The sequence below is a fragment of the Artemia sp. Qi Xiang Cuo genome, chromosome 4 (assembly GCF_049724085.1).
Source record: "Artemia sp. Qi Xiang Cuo chromosome 4, ASM4972408v1, whole genome shotgun sequence".
NCBI classification, from domain to species: domain Eukaryota; kingdom Metazoa; phylum Arthropoda; class Branchiopoda; order Anostraca; family Artemiidae; genus Artemia; species Artemia sp. Qi Xiang Cuo.
The window spans coordinates 59138509-59156826 of record NC_142797.1 but is presented as its reverse complement, the minus strand read 5'-3'; the positions used below and the strand labels follow the sequence as shown (position 1 = coordinate 59156826).

The 18318-nt window shown below is 35.4% G+C and overlaps 1 protein-coding gene across 4 annotated transcripts in view; it reads right to left on the bottom strand.

Moving 5' to 3' along the window:
• fj (four-jointed box kinase) overlaps positions 1-18318 on the bottom strand; it is a 106033-nt gene that overhangs the window by 28274 nt on the left and 59441 nt on the right. For 3 of the 4 annotated variants that reach the window (XM_089088446.1, XM_089088447.1, XM_089088448.1), the window contains exon 2: positions 14873-14914. The gene's annotated coding sequence lies outside the window, so the exon portion shown is untranslated. Of the gene's footprint in view, positions 1-3699; positions 3821-14872; positions 14915-18318 lie in introns of those variants that run through there. The other variant, XM_089088450.1, reaches the window with a different exon arrangement.

The window sequence follows — 18318 nt, the reverse complement described above, 5'->3', positions numbered from 1 at the left end:
GGTATTGACTAGGGGGCAAACCCCCTAATATACGTATTAAAATACATGAATATAGAAGTTCGTTACGTAAGTTAATTCGTAAGTTACGTATATTTGTTACTAATGAAAACGTTCGTAATTAAAATTAAACAAGTTTCGAGAAAACCATTTAACCAAATAAAAGTAAAATTAACATACAAATTTTGTTTTAGTTATTCATGTACGGAGAGCCAAAATCAAAACCTGCATTAATTCAAAAACGTTCAAAAATTAAATAAAAAAACAAGTTTATTTTAACTGAAAGTAAGGGACGACGTTAAAAATTAAAACGAACAGAAATCATTCCGTATATGGAAGGGGCTGTCCCCTGCTCAAAGCCTCGCTCTTTACACTAAAGCTTGATTTTCTCACAACTCTAAAAAACTTTAGCGTAAAGAACGAGGCGTTGAGGAGGGGACGGCCCCTTTCATATACGGAATAATTTCTGTTCGTTTTAAGTTTTAACGTCGTTCCTTACTTTCAGTTAAAAAAAACTTGTTTTATTTTATTTAATTAACGGTCTAGGATCGACGGTGGAATGATTGACCTCTGATTTCAAAAGCCTCATACGTTTACAATTTCAAACCAGATGCTACAGTGTGACGCGCTATCCGCGATGAAAAACGTCCAATTATGAGTTAGACAAACTGAATTACAAAAACGAAGAAAAATAAATGTAGACAAGTACATCATAGATGAAGACAAACTTGTGCACCGCAGTACTAAAATTAAAATAGCGCCACCTGAGCGCCACTTGCGGTAGCTGTGATTAAAAAATATTGACAAAGACGTGTCAATTTTATTCCTGTAAAAAAACGTGTCAAATAGCGCCACCTGAGCGCCACTTGCGGTAGCTGTGATTAAATAATATTGACAAAAACGTGTCAATTTTATTCCTGTCAAAAACGTGTCAAATAGTGCCACCTGAGTGTCACTTGCGGTAGCTGTGATTTAAAAATAAAAACAAAAACGTGTCAATTTCATTCCTGTCAAAAACGTGTCAAATAGCGCCACCTGAGCGCCACTTGCGGTAGCTGTGATTAAAAAATATTGACAAAAACGTGTCAATTTCATTCCTGTAAAAAACGTGTCAAATAGCGCCACCTGAGCGCTACTTGCGGTAGCTGTGATTAAAAAATGTTGACAAAAACGTGTCAATTTTATTCCTGTAAAAAACGTGTCAAATAGCGCCACCTGAGCGCTACTTGCGGTAGCTGTGATTAAAAAATGTTGACAAAAACGTGTCAATTTTATTCCTGTCAAAAACGTGTCAAATAGCGCCACCTGAGCGCCACTTGCGCTAGCTGAGGTTAAAAAAATATTGACAAAAACGTGTCAATTTTATTCCTGTCGAAAACGTGTCAAATAGCGCCACCTGAGCGCCACTTGCGGTAGCTGTGATAAAAAAATATTGACAAAAACGTGTCAAATTTATTGCTGTCAAAAACGAGTCAAATAGCACCACCTGAGCGCCACTTGCGGTAGCTGTGATTAAAAAATATTGACAAAAACGTGTCAATTTTATTCCTGTCAAAAACGTGTCAAATAGCGCCACCTGAGCGCCACTTGCGGTAGCTGTGATAAAAAAATATTGACAAAAACGTGTCAACTTTATTCTACAAGTTATTGCGCGTAGTAGTACTCATTGTGCCAAACCATCCTTAATATTACCATCTTACCTTAATATTACCAATCTTGCCGTACCAGCTTCATATTACAAATAGTACCAATTCAATTGAGTTTCGTGATGTTATTTATACATGGAGTAAAGACAAGAGCGTCATGATCTTTCAATTATATCATTTTAAATATTTTTGGGCTACAGAAAAACAGATTTTATATTAAAAGATTCGAAGATTTTCGGAAGTTACGATACACCGATACGATTCCCCGGATAATGATATTTTCGGTACCCTAACGAATATTTAAAGAAAACTAATCCGATGTTCAGACTTGAGTCCAGACCGTAAAAATAACGAGCGATTTTCGTGATCTCAGAAAAAAAAGGATGGCCTCTTCAAACGGTGGCCGGCGTTTACCCTCCCCCCCCCCCCCCGCGGAAAATACGCCCTCGGACCCCCCCCCCCCCCCCCGTGGAAAATAAGGCTTTACAAATTTGAGAATTTTATTTGAGTTTTATTTTTTCATTTCCGTAGGGGGAGGGGATTTTGGTACTTGTATATTATGCGCCACTCATTCAAAATCACGCTGTGTAAAATTCGAAAACTTATCAGTTTTTTCGTTAGTTTCTTCGTTACTTTAGAAATAAATTTGGGCTATAGATTTGGATATTAGGGGGGGTGTATAAAGTATAGCGGGTATGCATGCAAAATGTGTTTGGTACAAATATTCTATATGTTAGATGGATAGATAGAGAAGTTTATTTTAAAGCCAAACATATAGCCATAAACATAGTAAAATAACATAAGTAAAATGCGAACATAACATAAAGTTTGATCATCACTCATCATATAAAGCTTAAATTAAGAGATGAATAAACCTAATAATAGTACTTAATATTTAGAAAATCGGTCATTGAAAAAGAAACAAAAAACACTTAACACTTTTAAAAAACACTTAAATGAAATATTACATTTAATTTATACTGGGATTTTTTTTTTTCTTTTTAGTTAACAATATTTCCAGATACCTCACTATTTTTCTGTAATTTTTTAGTGGATACATACCTAGAAAGAATTATTTTCTGACTTCAAACTGTCTAAATACTTTACTCCCCCGGTAAATAGCCCCCCACCCCACCCCTGGAAAAGAAGGCTTTCCAAATTTTACAATTTTATTGGAGTTTAAATTTTTTAATTTCCGTAGGGGAAAGGAGTTTCGGTACTTGTGTATTATAGGCCACTCACTCAAGCTTAAGCTGTTTAAAACTCGAGAACAAACCGGTTTCTTCGTTAGTTTTTTCAGCTTAGCGCGAAACAAGACAAAGACAAGTGACAGAATATATGGGAAATATATAATTTGGGCTATATATTGCCCAAAGGGGGGGGGGCAGAAAACAATCCTTTTTAGGTATGGCCACTAAAAATTACAGAAGAATAGCGAGGTTTCTGGAAATTTTGTTCACTAAAAAAAATAAAATCCCAGTATAAAGTAAATGTAATGCTTCATTTAAGTTTTTTTTCCAAGTGTTAAGTGTTTTTTCTTCATTGATCGATTTTCCGAATCCTAAGTACCACTATTATTAGGTTAATGTAGTGTTTCATTTAAGTGTTTTATGATGATCCCTGATCAAAGTTTATGTTATTTGTGCCTTTTATTTATGTTATTTTATTATGTTAATAGCCGTATATTTGGCTTTAAAATAGACTTCTCTATCTATCTGTCTAATATGCAGAATAATTGTACCAAGCACATTGTGCATATAGACCCGCTATACTCCCCCCCCCCCCAAAAATGCAAATCTATAGCCCAAATTTATTTCTGAAGTAACGAAGAAACTAACGAAAAAACTGGTGTGTTCTCGAATTTTACATAGCGTAAACTTGATTGAGTGGCGCATAATACACAAGTACCAAAAGTCCTTCCCCCTACGGAAATAAAAAATAAAATAAAATTTGAATAAAATTCCTAAATTTGGAAAGCCTTATTCTCCACGGGGGGGGGGGTATTTTCCGGGGTGGGGGGTGTAAAGGCCTAGAACCTTTTCAAGCAAACACTTACTCATTTTAGGATCTACAATAGGCTTATCCTGTCCTGTTTTAGCTTTCCAACAGTTTTCGCGGCAAAGCGTTTGAGTACTTAAAGAGCTTATTCGTGCCAGAGTTCGTCCATGGAGATATCCTACAGAAAGAAACGGTACGCAACAATAGCTTTGGCATTTATGGCTGCTGGATTGTGCGTGATATAGCTTCAACCCCAAGGCAAAAAAAAAATTGTGAGGTTGCATAAAAGACCATTTAAATAACTTTACTGAGGCTGATGGAGTGTCTAGGACCTTGTCATTCCTATTGTCAGACTTGAAGAAACTGTACAGTCATCTGAACTCCTCAAGATGTGTGGTCTGAATTGAGGAGTATTTTTTATTGTCTACAAGTCTGACACAATCATGAAATTTCTTTTCATAGTTCTTAAAGTATATAGCTAAAGTAAATAAAAATACCGTTGAAAATGAAGAACGATTCAACAATAAATTCAATTGTCTAAATTCGTCCGAGAGAATTGAGCACAATTCGGACACTTTAAATGGTTAAAACATCAACTGACTTTCACGAATTTCACTTCTATTTATTGTGGGAATATTTTTCTTTAAATGTTCAAAACCATCCCATACTGATTCAATCCTTCTAACTTTCTGTTTTATTTCTGATAACTATATTTTTGGATTTGCTTTACTGGTATACTTTTTTATTTCAACTATGTAATTTCTTTTCCAAATTCATGGAGCCCGATCTGGCTAATAAATTGATTAATTAAAAAAAAACTTTTTCCACAAAATAAGTTTGTCAAAGAAAAGTAAAATACTCCACTAAACAAAAAATGAGCAAAAATAAAATAAAATAATTTACGAAACGTGAAACTACCGCGAATCAGCATCGATAAATAAATGAAACCCAAAACGAACAGAAATTACAATAAATAACCGAGTCAAACTCAAAACGAGCAGAAATTAACTATAATTTGCACTTTACTGAAAAAAATATAAATCTTTTTACTTTTATAACTTTAATAAATCAAATAATATTAACATTCTGATTACTAGATATAAGTATATGTATATTAAACTGACAATGCACATTCATTTGTATTTTTTTCAGTAAAGTGCAAATTATGTTCTGGCCTTGGGAAGGCATAAGGGTTTTTAGCCCAACTTACGTTAATTTCTGCTCATTTAGAGTATGACTCGGTTATTTATTGTAATTTCTGTTTGGTTTGGACTTGATTTCTTTATCGATACTTACTTATAGCTGTTCCATACTTCATAGATTATTTGATTTGATTTTTGCTCATTTTTGCCCTAACTGAAATATTTTCATTTTTCTGAAAAACTCATTTTTTAGAAAAAGTTTTTTTAATTAATTTCTGTTTGTTTTATATTGACATAGTTTTTTAAGGGAAGAAGAAAATAATAATTTAAATATTTTTGTTTTTTTAAGAGTTTATAGTTTGGTCTGCTATTTGTATGCTGCAGAAATTTTCTTAGCAATTTTTAACAACATACACCCTTTTAAAAATCTGGACACAAATTGTAGTGTTTTAATTTCGTTCAATACCTCCTCTAGTTGATGGGAAACTTGATACCATTCGCAAGAAAATCTGCTTACTTTCTTTGATAGCTTGGATACACTTACGCTATTTTGACTTGGTTAAATTTTAAGAGCAGAAGTAGCCCCGAAAGTTTGAAAATAATACCCTCAATCGTTCTTGAGATACTGCTGATATGCCTTTTTGGGAATTAGCATTAACACAGTAATTTTTGATTTAACCTTAAGGCAACATTTAGTTTTTAAACATAAAGGCAAATAGGAGGGTGGGAGTGGGATGGGGATTAGTTGCCCTCCAATCACTTTCGACTATTAAAAAGGCATCAGCCGTTTCTATTTTAAATCAAATGAGCCCTTTTCGAAGTTTCTACGACAACTCCTTCGATACGAAGTGTCCTGGTCTAAACAACAAAAACAACAAAAAAATAATCATACACTATACCCATATCGATCTTTACTATAAAAATTTTAAGCCTTCCAATCACTTTCGACTATTAAAAAGGGCACTAGGCCTTTCGATTTCCAATCGAAGGAGCCCTAATTGATTTTCTACGACAACGCTTTCTATAAACACCGTATATGCCCCCAGGATAAATTACAACCCTTACCCTAAGGGCTGTGAGGGTGGTTGTCATCCTCTAAGACATAATTTCCAGAACTTTCAACTACGTTACACAAAATGGCTATCTCAAAATTTTAATTGGATGTGTTTGGGAAAATGGTGGCCTAAGAGGGGCGTTAGTCGCTCTCCCATCACTTTCAAAAATTAAAAAAGGCACTAGCCCTTTCAATTTCCAATCAAATGAGCCCTTTTGAGTTTTCTACGACAATAATTTCAATGAAAATTTTATACGACCCCAAGGCATAACTTACAACTCTTGCCCTGCGGGCTGGGGGGGGGGGTTGTCACCCTCAAAGAATTAATTTCCAGAACTTTCTACTACGTTGAACACAATGGCTATCTGAAAATTTTAATTGGATGTGTTTAGGGGAATGGTGCCGTGAGAGGGTGGTTAGTTATCCTCAAATCACTTTCGACTATTAAAAAGGGCACTAACCCTCTCATTTCTCAATTGAATGAGCCCCTTTTGAAGTTTTTACGACAACTCTATCTATAAGAATCTTATATGCCCCCAGGGCATAACTTACAACCTTTGCCCTTGGGGCGCCGGGGGGTTTTCCATTCTTAAATACAGAATTCCCAAAACTTTTAACTACATCGAAAAAAAGTGGCTATCTCTAAGCTTTGATTGACTGTCTTTGAGAAAATGGCGGGCTTTGGAAGGGAGTCAATTATTTTCCACTCACTATCGACTATTAAAAAGAGAAATTTCAATTTTCAAACAAATGACTCCTTTTTGAAATTTCTACAACAAGTTTCTATATAAACCTTATATGTCCCCAGGGCATAACTTACAACCCTTGCACTGAGGGCTCTGAGGGGGTTATCACCCTAGAAGACCTAAGTTAAAGAAATTTTTACTACGTTGAACAAAATGGATATCTCAACATTTTGATTGGATGTGTTTGGGGAAATAGTGGGCGTGAGAGGGGGGTTAGTTACCCTACCAATCACTTTCGACTGCTTACATGCCCCCAGGGCAAAACTTACAACCCTTGCCCTGAGGGTTGTGCGAGGAGGAGTTGTACTCCTCAAAGACCTAATTTCAAAACTTTCAACTACGTTGAATAAAATGGCCATCTAAAAATTTTTATTGGATGTGTTTGGGGAAAAGGTGGGAATGAGAGGAAGGTTAGTTGCCCCCAAATCCCTTTTGAATATTAAAAAGGACCCTAGCTCTTTTAATTTCCAATCGAATGAGCCCTTTTTCAAGTTTCTACAACAAATATTTCAATAAAAACCTTATATGCCCCCAGGGCATAACTTATAACCCTTGCCCTGAAGACTGTGGGGGGAGTGTCCTGCTCAAAGGTATAATTTCCTGAACTTTAAACTGCTTGGAACAAAATGGCCATCTCAAAATTTTGATTGGATGTGTTTGGGAAAATGGTGGGCGTAGAAGGGGTGTTAGTTGCCTTCCAATCACTTTCGACTATTAAAAAGGGCACTAGCCATTTCAATTTCCAATCGAATGAGCCCTTTTTGAAGTTTCTACGACAAAGCCTTCTATAAAAAGCTGATATGCCCCCAGGGCATAACTCACATCCCTTGTCCTGAGGGCTGAATGGGAGTTTCCTCCTCAACAACATAATTTCTATCTTGAAATCAACTACGCTGAACGAAATAGCTATCTAAACATTTTGATTGGATGTGTTTGGGGAAAAGGTAGCGTGAGAGGGGGGGGTTAGTTACCCTCAAATCACTTTCAACTAACAAAAAGGACACTAGACCTTTGAATTTCCAATTGAATGAGCCCTTTTAGAAGTTTCTACGACAAAGATTTCAATAAAAACTTATATGCCCCCAGGGCATAACCTATAACCCTTGCCCTGAAGACTGTGGGGGGAGTGTCCTGCTGAAATGTATAATTTCCTGAACTTTAAACTGCGTGGAACAAAATAGATGTCTCAAAATTTTGATTCGTTTGGAGAAATGTGTTTGGAGAAATGGTGGGCGTGGAAGGAATGTCAGTTGCCTTCCAATTACTTTCGACTATCAAAAAGGGCACTAGCCATTTCAATTTCCAATCGAATGAGCCATTTTTGAAGTTTCTACGACAACATGTTCTATAAAAACCTTGCATAACTTACAACCCTTGCCCTGAGGGCTGTCGCGGGGCAGTCATCCTCAAAGACCTAATTTCCAGAACTTAAAACTACGTTGAATAAAATGGCTATTACAAAATTTTGATTGGATTTGTTTGGGGGAAAAGTGGGCGTGAGAGGGGGGTTAGTTGCCTCCAATCACTTTCGACAATTAAAAAGGGCACTAGCCCTTTGAATTTCCAATTTAATAAGCTTTTTTAAAGTTACTGCGGCAACGCCTCCTCTAAAAAACCTTATATGCCCCCAGGGCATAACTTACAACCCTTGTCCTGAAGGCTGTGGGGGAGTTATCTCCTCTAAAACATAATTTCTATCTGGAAATCAACTACGCTGAACAAAATGCTATCTCAAAATTTTGATTGGATGTGTTTCGGGAAATGGTGGGCTCGGAAGGGGTGTTAGTTGCCTTCCAATCACTTTCGACTATTAAAAAGGGCACAAGCCACTCCAATTTCCAATTGAATGAGCCCTTTTTGACGTTTCTACGACAACTTCTTCGATACGAAGTGCCCTGCTCTAAAGATAAAAAATAATAAATAATGCATTGTGCCATCATCGTTCTTATATGCCCTCAGGGCATAACTTAAAACCCTTGCCCTGAGGGTTGTCGGGGGTGTCAACATATTTTATATTTGGAAATCAACTACTCTGAACAAAATGGATATCTCAAAATTTTGATTGGATGTGTTTGGGGGAATGATGGGCGGGGGGGGGGAGGGCTAGTTGCCCTCCAATCACTTTCGACTATTAAAAAGGTCACTAGCCACTCCAATTTTCAATCGAATGAGCCCTTTTCGAAGTTTCTACGACAACGCCTTCGATACGAAGTGCCCTGGTATGGAAAAACAAAAATAAATAAATAATACATTGTGCCAACATCGTTCATTACTTAGGCAGCGCGATTGCGCTGCCTATGAAAATAATTTGGGCAATAGTAACTGGAGCTTATATAACAGAAAAAAAACAAAACAAAAAAAGCGTAATCCGACAGAGGGACAGCCCGCTCTCAAATATTGTGTACACACTACACAGGGTGGAACGTCCCAGGCGTAGCAGAAGTGCGAACCCCAGTACATATTATTATTAAGTAATTTTAGATTTAGCCTCTGCTCTTCAAAGTATCAAACAGTTCATGGTAACAAATAGTACGTACGGCTCAACAGTAACCGAAACTCTAAAAAACGGAATTTTGATACCGATAGATACATCAGAAGAATTGGCCTGTTATGCTTATTCTAAATATACAAGATTCATTAAGTTTAGTGTTACCCATCAAAAGATACAAGCCTGAGAAAATTTGCCTGACTTTTGAAAAAGGGGGGAAATACCCGCTAAGAGTCAATAATGAAAATCACATCACACCTTCAGATTCAGCATGTCCGATAACCTTACTATAGAGGTTTCAAGGAATTATTCAAATATATTATTATTAACTTAGTAGAGAAAGTTAGAGCAACGGGTAGAAAATGACAATTTTCTACCCGTTTTCTACAATTTTCTACAATTTTCTACTACTCTCTCACAATTTTTTAATATCCGGTAAATACCTTTTGAAAAATTGAATTTGTACTCGGGCATTATATGGGCCTATCTAAAAAGTCAAGTTTGGTTAATGCTAGTGGAATAAAATAAAATAGGATGAATATATAATAGTTTATAAACAAATTTGGGCTATATATTTGCACATTAGGGGGGGGGGGTAAAGCATAGCGTAGTATTTTGTGGGTGGTAAGTTGGTGTTCCCGCGGATCCTGAACACGACTGTGAAAAGGTCAATCAGGCAGATATGTAAATATGTAAATGAAGTGTTGACATCAATGAGTGAAACTTGATATTTATGTTACTTTTCTTGTGGAGTGTGATTAAGAATACTGTTCTGTATGGCCTGTTTTTTGGCTTATAATAAAATTATTATTATTATTATTATTATATTAAATACGTAACCTAATCTAACCTAGGTACTTTTTTCTCCCCCTAAACCCCAAAAAACTACAGTTTAAATATCGTAAACGCATTGAAAACCACGCTAAGAATTGCATTACTGTATAGCGGTGTCTTGAATTAACCCGTCAAAAACGGGTTTTTCGTGATTGGTTTCCTTGTAATGGCCCATATAGTGCCCAAGTACCATTGAAATTGAATTTATACAGCACTATGATGCATAAATCCAGAAAGATAGGAAATAAAACATAAAATAGGGTTGATTAATTACGATTTTTAAGGATATTAAATTTTTTTAAAACTTTTCTTTTTCAACTGAAACTAAGGAGCAACATTAAAACTTAAAACGAATAAATATTATTCCACAATTGAGGTGGCTGCCCAATCCTCAACTCCTTGCTCTTTATGCTAAAGTTTGACTTTTTGCCAAATTTTTTTTAAAACAACTGCAGAAACGCAAGGTTCAAGGGATTGGAATAAAAAACGTTATAAAGCACAATAGACTTTAGCATAACAAGCGAGGGATTGAGGAGGGGCCAGCCCCCTTCAAGTACGGAAAAATATCTTTTTGTTTAAGTTTAATGGTGCTCCTAGTTGTCAGCTGTTTTTTTTTGTTTTTTTTTTAAAGGAAAAGAATTAATTTTTTAATTTAATTTCTGACCTTTCTCAATTCATGCCGGGAACTTGCTCCCTCGGAAGAACATTTTCCCCGAAAAAATTCCCTTCCCACAGAAAATTATCCCCGTAGAAAATCATCTCACCTCCCAAAATTTTCCTTACACTTCCTAGTAAAAAAATACTAATTGTAAACAATGGGCAAATTGAATAGCTTATAGCCCTTTCCCCAGGGGCTTTGTGGATCATGTCATTCCCAGAGGAATAGTTACTGGACTAATTTCAGAACTTTGATCAAATGCCTTCGGGAAAAAATAGGGGTATGGGAGGGGGCTAGTTGCCCTTCAATCTTTTTGGTCACTTAAAAACAGGAATAAGAATTATTTCCGTTTGAAAGAGCCCTCTACCAATCTCTAGGGTCATTGGCTCGATAAATTCACCCTTGAAAAAAATAACAAAATAAACAGGCATCCGTGATCTTTCTTTTTGCACAAAAAAACGCATTTTTGTAGCTACGAGCTTGAAACTTCTGAAGAACGGTTCTCTGATACATGGAATTTCATGATGATATTTTTCATCAAGATCGCTTGATTTCTTTTAGGCATTTTCCCCTTCTTCAAAAATCGGGGAAAAAAAATACCCCCGCTCGTAATTTTGATGGGTAAAATTCAGTGGCGTCGTTTGGGGGTGGCAATAAATTGAAAAAGAAATATTATATAGCCCATGCTCCTTGACCCTCTGGATGTGGAACTTTTTGGCTCCTTAATAAAAGTGCTAATAAAAATAAAATGCCCCTGTAATAAAATAAAAATAAAATAATAAATAATAAAAGTAAAAATAAAATGCCCCCCCTAATAAAAACGCCCCTGGTAAGATTAAATTTAATGTGTTTTATATATTTGTACTCAGCATAAAAAGCGAATTCTTTTGATGTACTAATTGTTATCAAAATTGCCTTTTTTAGAGTTTTGGTTACTATTAAGCAGAGTCAATCCTCAAGGAACTGTTTGACTAAGACTCTTATTCGAAGATTACATGGATTACGCAATTACAACAAGATTCCTGTTCAAGTTTAAAGCACAATATGTCAATTTAGTGATACTAGATTTAGGAGACAAACTGATGGTCATAAGGTCTAAAACCTGTATTAACCAAAACCCAAATTTGGGATCTTTATACAAAAGCTAGTTGCAATCTATTGTTAGCGTATTCGATTTACAGGAAAACATGAGATTTCAGAAGTCTGGATTCCAATCGCGATAATTAAGGCTTTATCACGTATCACGTACCAGCAACAAGCAAGGCTGCCACCTGTAGCACAAAAGTGCAATCATAGTACTATTTCATTATGTTGAGCAAATTATCAAAGATATTAAGATATTACTTTTTTGTTGGTAGGCCCACAACCCCCCCCCCGAAAAATTTATGATTATGTGCCTATTTGTTACCTAACAATTTTTTTGTCGTTTTTTCTGTGTCAAAGGTGGATCTTTTAAGGCATCGCCAAAACTGAGATTTGCAAAGTTCAAATCATTTCATCTGTCATAAGACAATTGCCACTAAAACGTTCTTTTTTTGTCGCTGGACAACGTGTCGTTGCTTCTATGTGTCACTGACCAGTGTTGTAATTTTATATAAATTTCCATTAAAACATCATAACATTATTTCTATTAATTAAACGAACATTGTAATTAATAACAAATTAAACATAAATTAACTGCAAATACCACCGAAGACATTGAAGCTATCAAACCCTCAAACTACCTTTTTCGAACATATTTTTATTCAAACATTTAAGGAGTCAAAACATTAAGTTTTAGTTTTAAATTTCAATATTGCTCTTTACTTTTAGTTCAAAAACTTATAAAAACTTTGCTTTGTACATCTAATTGCTATTTGTTTTATCAATGCAAAGTTTTTTTTCTCTTGTCCTTTTCTTTTCAGGACCTTTTTTTTACTATTGTTATTATTCACCCGTATTTCCACTGTTCATATTAATTTTTGAAGATACAAATTCTATGTTGCTGATAAACTAAGCATAAATATGAAAAATATAGGTAGTCCTGTACTAACGAACTCTTTTATATAGTGCTAGTTTCGTTAATGCTAAGGAAATAAAACAAAATAGGATGAATATATAAAAGTTTAGAAACAATTTGGGCTATACATTTGCATATTAGGCGGGGGGGGGGGGGGTAAAGCATACCATATATTATTGCGTAGCCTAGCCTAACCCCCCCCCCCCTAAACCCCATATAACAGCAGTTTAAATATCGTATACCCAATGAAAACCACGCTATACATTATATTACTCTATAGCGATATCTTGAATTATCCCGTCAAAAACGGGTTTTTCGTGACTGGTTTCCATTGCAGTATATAAAAGAGTCCGTTTAGTACAGGAGTACCAAAATATACATGTAAGAGGAAATGGTATACAGAACCTCAATTAGCAACTTGTTTGATACTACTCTACTCAGCTAATAGGCGGTTAAAAGTACGAAAAGGTATCTTTCACTGTCTTGTAGGACCGTGTCTACTCCTCCCACATCGGATTTGATTGCTCCTACCTCTTCCCTCGACATTTCAATAATTATATTTTAAGCTTTTGAACAGATTTTTGTATCACCTATTTAGTTAAACTTTTTTTTAGCTCTGACCTCTAATATTTCTTTAAAAACTACCAGCAAAATTTTCGCTTGCTAGAGCTTGCTAGAACAGGTTATAAAAGGCGGGGTTATGTTTCTCTCCAGAAATAAGGAATAATCCGACTGACTTACAAAACAATGTCGCAAAATTAATCCAACTGAACCAGGCACGTACGCAGGAATTTGTTTCGGGGGGGGGGGGGGCCAAATTCTTCAAGCCCATTATTCTGTGAGAAAAATCAGAAAATTATGGGAAAATGAAAAAAATCGTGAGATTTCAGGGGGGCCCGGGCCCCCCCTGCGTACGTCCCTGAACTGAACCAAAGGACAGTTTTTAACGTGGAAGTACGGGACGCTAATCTCCCTTTTTCTTTTTGTAACAACACCATTTTAAAAAGTTTTCATGGTCTCAAATCTTTGTACGAAAAATGCAATTCTGGATAAATAAAAGTAATAAGAATTTTTAAATTTAAAATTCATATAAAAAGATTTTAATGCCACAAACAGTGATAGATATAGCTGATAGATAACTACTATTACTGAAGAAAATCGATGTCCAATTTAAAAGATGGTATAGATTCAAATATTCGGTAATTTGGCAAAAAGAGGCTACTTTAGGAAAAAAGAGTAAATTTTGCCAAAAAACTTCTGTTGCTAGATACAAAGAATGTTTCACATTTGAAATGGGTACTTTTTTATGAGGGTTGGGTTAGCTTAAGTTAAACTGAGCTTGGACTATAGATTCACTCCTGAAAGTTTCACCGACCTAGATAAATGATTTCCAAGATATTGTCACCCCCAAAGGCCTTGAAAAAAAAAATTGTATTCTAACTTAATACCCCTAAACATTCTGAGATTTCTAGGATACGTCATTTTGACAGCAGAAATGCTCTTCCAGTTTTTATGATAGTTACAGGAAAGCACCCCTCCCTGGACCCCCAAGCACAACTAAGACCTACGGGGTGGATTATTCTATGAACGGTACTTGTGTATTATATGGTTCACGCTTGAGAATTTGGATCTACAGATCAAACAATAAACGATTTATACCTGTCAGTATTTGAAGAAAATTAGCTTAGGCTCGGTTGAAGTCTACGTTGTAGGTATATTTCTATTAAACATTTAATATAACGAGATGATATTTTGGTTGGGTTAGGTATTTAAAATAATGCGTTCTGTGCCCCCCCCCCTCCCTACCATAATTTTTTGTTGTAGTTATCACAATTTTGTTACTAAATTATTGCATTTTCATCATATTTTTGTATATTTCATTAGGATTAACCTAGCTTAACTTCTCGAGTGTGTAGGCTACCGTATAATACACAAATACCCTATGAACTTTGCACAGTGAAATTGTTCTGTTTCTAGCATAAATATAGGGCATACGGTAGTAATTATCAAAAATAATATGTTCATTTTTATTATCTGTTTGACACTTCTTCCAAATATTTTCTCCATACCTTGACTATCCCCCGTAACCTTGCATTTCGATGCCCCCTTATATACATTATAGGCTATAAGGCTCTTTACCATAAAAAAAAAGCTCAAAATAAGACTGAGAAGTTCGCTTCTTTATTTCGATAAAAAAATCCCTATCTTTAAAGATAAAGTCCTTCTTCTTTATTTAAAAGAAAGAAGGTAAACAAAAGAAAAAAAGAGGAAAAGAAAAAGTTTTGTCCAAATATAAATAGGTAAACTTACCGAGGGTTTCCTTTGATTCACAATACAGCCAACGAGCACATTCTGAAAAAAATAAGTTAAAGTAAAGATAAATTATAAAAATAAGTCAATATTATAAGAACATATTCTGAAAAATTAGAAAAGAAAATATAAGAAAAGGAGTTCAAAACAACACATAAATCCTGCTCCAAACAAATCCGAACTAATAAAGGAACTAGTTAGAAGAATTTTTAATGAGTTTTAATTAGGATATGAAATATCTAAGCATAATCTTTACCAGCAGCAAAGCCATTAAAAATACATAAAAAGTAAATAGGCTATAAAATCCACAAAAGTTTTGGGAAAAAATGAACAACAAAAGATGAGTTAACAAAGAAGCCCCCAGCAGTTGGATTAAAGATTTGCTATATAAATTTCGGGTTTTATTCATGATGACCTGCCATTGGCGGTTGGGTAAAAATAAGTCGTCCAAATTTTGGATTTTTACAACAGCTGAGAGAACAGTGAGCAGCTGTGTTGAGTTTCTTTGCTTTTTTTCAGCTACACATGTATCTAATTCCCCGATTATTCACGTTTACCTTTATTTTCTTCTTTTTTTTTACCTGAGAATGCAGAATGTGATAATCGTATAGGCCTATAAGCCCCTTGTGATAACTAATTATCTTTAAGACTTGTATCGGATAAGAAAATACATACGGGTATTTTCTATAGATCGTTTGTATGAATCTCCAATAGGAAAAAATTAAGAACTTCAACAGAATTTGTCCACAGAGTAAATGGATAGAAAAAAGTTTATATTTAGGAGCTAAAAGAGGACTGAATATAATCCTAGACGTGAAAAATAAGGACAATTCGTTTAAACTGAAACATTTCATAAAGCCAAAAAAATAATTTAACTTAGTTTGCTAAATATACTTTATATTCATACCTTTATCAGTTTATACATTATGTTACTATTTACTAAATGCCGGTTTCTATTTCATCATTTACGCCATAAATGATTCATTGTCTATGCGTTAGCGTAGGTTTGGTATTTTGGTAAAGAGCAAAGTTTATTGCGTACTTTTCGCCAGCCTCATAGCATTATGTACAACATTCTTATGTCGGATAAACAGATAAATAAGAACAATCTGGAAAGAGCCCTCTGTATAGGTTCCAGTAGGCAAGGTCACATCTGTGGGGATTCTGGATCCCCCTCCACCCCGCCCCGAAATTTTTATCCAACTCGTAAAACATAACAAAAATACATATAAACAAATTTTGATGTGGTTTTTGAAGTGTTTTTGTAAAACATCCTCTGAATCTTCTGAATTTAATTGAAGCCCCTGATTACAAGTAGGCCTGTTAATTTATCTAATTAAATAGAGTTAAAATACACTGAAAGCTGAATTGTTCTGGGGAGCTACCAGTGTGTTTATGCCTACTATTAGTAATACAGTGTTAAATATAGAGTTTATTTACAATTAAATTGAACATTTAATTGAGTTTTAGTATCAAAGGGTATTAAAAGAATGATTTGCTAATAGTTTTTGAGTAAGAAGTAGCCTAACCGCTCATATTCTATGATTATTCTTAAATACGTTTTTATCTCTTTCTTTTTCTAACCCAATTTTTCCTTGTTGGACTCTTGCCAATGCTGCTTGAGTTATACACAAAATGGTCTGCTCTTTATATGAAGGGGGTATGTAAAACATACGCCCCTTCAGACCAAAAATCCTGGATAGACCCTTGCCAGTAGGAAAAAATTAAGAACTTCAACATTATATGTCTTTACGAAATAAAGATTTATACATGATTACAGGGTTTCCCTCGCGTAATTTTTTTTTTAAATAGTGCAACTTTTAAAATAATTGGGAATTTGTACAATATTAGTAAAACTCTAACACCCGAACCTGGTCCGAAGGAGCTTCGTTCCAGAAAACAGTAAATGGTCGAATAAAAGTACCTTTTTTTTATTTCGGTTGAGTCTGTATGCATATATGATTGTAGGGTGGTGAATAGCTCTTGACTAAGGTTGTCTATATCCGAAACCGTTTAAACCCAGGTGGAACATACCATGCATGTTATAAGTACAAGGATGCAGCTAGGGTTTTGAGTTTGGAGGGGGAATAGAAAGATTGTGCCGACAAAATCGTCCATTTTGCCGACGAATGCGGACATATAAGCTAAATTAAACGAAAAACATAAGCTGAATTCCAAGGCGTCGCCGCTACGCGCCGACACCTAGGAAATTTGGGGGAGGGAGTCCACCACCCCCTATCCTTCTCTTAGCTGCGCCCTTGTATATGTGTGACATGCACAAGGGCGTGCAACGTACTGCTACGCATAGCAGAACAAGTGGCTTTCAGAGATTTACACCAGACGGCAGAGTTCGCTTAGACTTCCCGAATCCCGCACCGACTGACGCATAAAGCAACAGTGGTGCCTTTCCATGACGACCTCTCTTGTGCTTTAGACCAAAGATCTTCGAGTGGCGATCTGGACAGCGCAGCATCCTTCTCAAGGTATCGGCCGAGTGTTGCCCTTTGTCTTCCTGGTCTTCTGATGCTGGGAGGAGTCCAACACCACACACCATGAGGGAGATAACCCTCGCTCATCCGCACTATTTAACCCAATAATGCCATCGGTTACTTTTGATTCTATCGGTCACGAGTGCCTGCTATCAGTTGAATTAACGAAAAGCACGACAAAAACTGTAGTCGAGAAATTTTCACTTTCTTTAATGCAGTGAGTTTGAAGCAACATATTTTCAAAAATCAAAAATTCAATTTATAGTTGGTTATTTTTATGGGTGGTACATGCTAAGTTTCTTGATAGCCACTTTAAATACATTGTGCCCTATTTATCCGTTTGTAAACAGATGGACTCCATAGTAGCGTTGAATAGGCCTATATTGCTTAAGGTTACTAAAAGAAAACATAGTAACAAAGAACAGTTGTACGCATGGATTAATTTTGGCTCAATATAAAGAATAAGAAATGAAAGTAATCAAAATTCTATAGCATTTGAAATTAGACACTTTGTCATTTCATAATAAGCATAAAACTATTCAACTTCCGGTACACTTTTTTTCAGCGCTACGATAGAATAAAGCTTAAGAAAACAACATACTAAGGGAATTCAAAGTTCCAGATATAATATTGGACATCATACTACGTATACAAAGACAAAAGTCTCGGTGGATGGGGGATTTGAATATAATTATAGAGGAAGGGGGAGGGGGTAAAAAAGGAGCTTGTATATTACACCTGAAATTAATAATTCATCTTTTGGTGTTGGTGTATTCGGTCAATCTTTAAGCAGAAGAAACCTTTGTGATGATACTGTGGATAGACAAAGTAGAGTAAAATGTGGTATAGACAAGATAGAGTAAAATCGATTCACTCCTCTTCTCCCCTCCTAAGCACAAAATATACCCCAACTCTTTTAAAGTTACTTAACTTCCTATTAAGCATTTCAATGTAGGC